The sequence below is a fragment of the Formica exsecta genome, unplaced genomic scaffold, assembly GCF_003651465.1.
Source record: "Formica exsecta isolate Colony F162 unplaced genomic scaffold, ASM365146v1 scaffold122, whole genome shotgun sequence".
Taxonomy (NCBI): domain Eukaryota; kingdom Metazoa; phylum Arthropoda; class Insecta; order Hymenoptera; family Formicidae; genus Formica; species Formica exsecta.
In genome coordinates this window covers 2,301,924-2,306,863 of record NW_021848556.1, presented here as the reverse complement: position 1 = coordinate 2,306,863, position 4,940 = coordinate 2,301,924, and positions in this window count along the sequence as shown.

The window sequence follows — 4,940 nt, the reverse complement described above, 5'->3', positions numbered from 1 at the left end:
TGGATCTAGCACGGACATGCACCAATCGATCGTTTTACCATGGCACCGAAAAGTGGATCCGGCCACGTAGTTCCGCCGGCTCTAAAATGGATCCAGTTAGCGCCACTGTACCGGCTAGAGAAAGCGTTACAGGAAAAACGGCGGCGTGGCCCCTCTCAGGTTTCTCTCTGGTCTAACTATACATTTAGGTAAAGTAATAAAAGAGATCGTTTTATAATTAAAAAAAAAAGTTCTGGTTTATATCTAAACTCTTTTATCTATTTTTTTCTCTAAAAAGATCGTGATAAGAATTTAACAAAAGTAGCATTTCAAATGAATTACACGATAGTTAATTTAATTCTTAATCTTAATTTTATTAGATTTTAATTAAATTAGAATTCAACGAAATAACATATCTCTTTTTAAATATATGAATGAATAAGTGCTATAGATACATATGATCTTTTAAAAATGTTTATTATTTTTATAACTCGAATTTATGCTTGTCATACATTTTTATCGTTTAAATGTTAAAATGAATTAGGTAAATTATATGATACTTAGCCACACATATAATGACCTCATCGTCATATGTTTTACTTGCAAACATTATCTGATTTCATTTTGCGAAATAAAGAATCGAAAACGTGATCTAAGAACTCGAAACGAAAGATAACGAAAGAAAAGAGGAAGTGCACTAACAATAAGATAATAAGAGGTGTATTTGTATGAACTTTGTAAAGACTTCGAAAGCCATATGTGTTTGCACAAATATTAAACAGAGGAATTCTCAAGCAAACGCTATTGAAAGATAAACAGCTAGATTTCGTAATGATGATTGGACGATGATGTCATTTTATTTTTTATTTGATATACCAAGAAATGTATCTAATAGCAAATAATTCTGTCTTTGTTATGACTTTCGAGAGACAGATGACGACATGTGATACAGCAACAATGATTATAATCTTGTTTTATTATTACAATCAACATAATTGAGAAATTGTAAAATTGAAGATTAACTATAATGAAAAAAAATTGTTATACTTTCTTCAAAATATAAGAAATCAGAAATGAAGGAAAAATTATAGCGTTGTGCGAGTAAGGATCTGCAATTTTGCTCCAAAAACTTTTGTTACTATATATGTTTACTTAAGGGTTTAATCAAAACAAATCAACAAGCATGATAGAGAAAATAATCTGACTTTTCCATTCAAGGAGAGCCATTTCGTCAATGAGATGCGATTAGCATAATAAATTGTTACGAGAGAATGTAATCCTCTTACTGATGCTCAACAATAAACGTTGGATAAATATCATCCATGTAATAAATATATACATATAAGCACAAGAGTGAATAAAATTACAAGATCCAAGAAACGCGCGATGACATTATTTCTTCTTAATCATCATAGTTTTACACGACTTGACATTTGACATTTATTACAAAATAGGTATTCCATAAATCAGGTTGTTTAAAAATTGTGCTTGTTGAATATTTGTTGTACTGAAGTCACTTCTCACTTGCTATTTATAAATGATTAGAATATAATAATGTATGCAAGCTATTTCTGTGGTTTATGGTAAATTTTGTGCCAACGCTATCAATACAAAAATATTACGTTATAAGTGTATCTCTAATAGAATAACTTATTTAAAAAATTTGTTATGTAAGACTTAGAACATATAAAGATGTTACATTTTTTATTGATCTTTGTGTAAATTCTGAAACAGTTAGAAAACTTTAAGAATAATCCTGAAGGCTCACAATGTTAAATAACAATAATATTGTAGAGGGCTAATAGGAGTTGTGCGTAAGATAGAGGACGCAAAATAAATCTAAAGATTAAAATTAATAATTCAATATATAAACGTTTCGGTCCATCTTCTGGCCATCTTCAGTATAGATATAAAAATGTCAAAAGTTGTCCATGAGCCACATATAAAAGAAAAGGTCAAGAATCGTCAAACTCAAAAAGATATGAAGAAGTGGATAAATTCACAGATCTTAATTACAAAACTGAAAAAAACTTCGAATTTGACGACTCTTGACCTTTTCTTTTATATGTGACTCATGGACAATTTTTGACATTTTTATATCTATACTGAAGATGGCCAGAAGATGGACCGGAACGTTTATATATTGAATTATTAATTTTAATCTTTAGATTTATTTTGCGTCCTCTATCTTGCGCACGGCTCCTATTAGCCCTCTACAATATTAAAACTTTAAGAGTTTCCGTATTTTTCTAGTATTATATTAATCGAAGTATATACTCGTGATGGTATTACTACGTATATAAAATGTGTTAAATAAAATATTTTAATTGCGTATACTCTCTGACAATTGCGTGAATGTTAATTGGAATGGAAAGCCCCTCTCTCTCTTTCCCCCCTCTCTCTCTCTTCCCCTCCCCCCTCTCACTCACTCTCTCTCTCTCTCTCTCTCTCTCTCTCTCTCTCAAACATCTTTATTTTTTATAACATATAGAAAGCTTAAGACTTCAAATCTTCTATAATGAAGAATAAAATAATTCGCACTCTGTCCCACAATCGGAAATCATATATCTTAATATCAATTCTACTTACCTGCTGCAAATTCGAAATTGTTAAATGATTAAAGAAATAGAAAAAAGATTTTAAATATTATGATTAATGAATATGTATTGCAAAAGAAAAAAAACTTATGATATTAAAAATACCGACAAAAGATTGGAAATGCTTCAAAACAAGGTTTTGAAAGCAACAAAACTTCAGATGTTATCTTCGTTATCACAAACATCTTGTCTGCAACTCTTTTTGTCGCCTTTTTCACTAGTCAGTCTTGATATAGGTAACTCGTGAAATTCGATGGAAAGCGTCTTTTGTAATACCTATGTTTTCCGAAAGAGCGCTTAACCAGGTTACACACTACAAGCGTTGACATGACTATGTTTGAAAAGTTACACACACTAATAATAAATATATTCGCAGAATTCTGTGTTATTTATAAAGTTTTTTAAACCAAAATTTATTTTGCAATAGGACAAACTATTTGTGCGATTAAGAAAAGTAATGATTATTTACGTAAGAGTTTATAAAATAAATCAATAATTATAATTATTAGCTATATAATTATAAATATAATTATAAATCAATTATAAATATCATATATTATAATATAATAATTGGAAAGCAAATTATGATATATCTTATTATTTTAAATTTTATCATAAATTATAAATTAAAATGGATCTAGAAGAATTGTAATAACTAATAAAAATTGTATTATATGTATAATTACTCGCAATCATTTACGTTGAGATAATATCTGTTAGTAGAGTTATAACGTAAAGAGTTACAGAATAACTAGGGAATTACATATTGCAATTTATAAAAAATAAATTTTGAAAATAATTAAATAAGCCTTGATTTCGCGATATAAAACGATATAGTAGAAAAGAGACAGTAGCATAATGTACTAGAACTATAAACAATTTGTCAAATGTGCCGATTCTATATGCCGATAATGTGGCAACATAAATTTTATTTTGATGCATTTTTAAAATTGTTCAAATTTTGTCGCGAGTGAACGTATATTCTCTGCCCTGTAGCTAGAAAAAAGGAAATTTTTTGTCTTTTATTCACTATCTCATGCTGTTTAATTATTTGCAGCTATATATTTTCGTTGCGGGATAAATAAAATGCGATTATAGTGATATTTATTCCTACCTATATTGAAAAAATTTGAATCATCGATTATCGTTAGACGCAATCTGTTTACGCCTTACATTTACATTATTATTGAATCATAAAATTTCTGGAATAATTAATGTTTTACTATCTAGTTTTTTATTTTATTTTTCTGACGCAAATCAGTTACATAACGATAGGAAAAATACTTGTTTCTTTTTATTATTCTAATATTATATATACAGGGTGTCTGGTAAAGGTTGTGCCAATGCTCGTGAGCGGGTAGAACACAGTAAACTGAACAGATAAGTCCTTTACCATTTTGCGATCCTCGTAATAATTATTGAGAAATTAATTAAAAAAGATCGACCAATTCGTGTGAGTACAAGCGCGCAGTAAAAAGGAACAACCCATTGATGTATGGTTGCGAGGACGCGAAAATCCATCGTTATGTACCGCTTGTACGTAACCGTTGTCATTTGTAGAGCGGTCCTCTCAAAACTTCCTCGCGCGCCTAGCGACCGCAAACTTTTGGGATGTCTCTGGGCCCTTCTTTCTCGACGTGCGCTTATAGTCACGCGAATTGGTCGATCTTTTTTAATTAATTTCTCAATAATTATTACGAAAATCGCAAAATAGTAAAGGACTTTTCTGTTCAGTTTATCGTACTCTACCCGCTCGCGAGCGTTGGCATAATCTTTACCGGATACTCTGTATATATTTTGTTTCTGTGCAATGTGATAATATGAATATTTACATAAAATAATGACTAAAGTTGTGGCTACAATTTGAAAAAAGAATCAGTACATGTTTATATGTGCTGTGTATGTGTGATTGCGTACGCGCGTTATATATGATATAATATTAATATTATAATTTAAAACATTAAGTTGATTAAAGAGAATAACTTATGTGTGCTATTTTTAATTAAATATGATAAATAATAGCAATAGCGCATAAAGAAATAATTTTCTATTATATTATATTTACTTTTTCTAATGTTAATTAGATACCGAACATTAGATATAGACTAATTAAATTGTGATTACAAAAAATTTATTAAAAGATAAAATATAACAAAATAAAAAAAAACAGCATTTAGTGTGAATAAATAAGTATAATTTACATTTAAAATAGATTTTAATGAACATTTTTTTATTCATTATAAAAAAAATAATAAGCATTAATTGATCAGTACACGTATGAAATGAAATATATATTTTTTATTTTAGTAAGTAAACTAATATATTTTAATGGAATATTATATATATATAAATTGTTATTTTTAA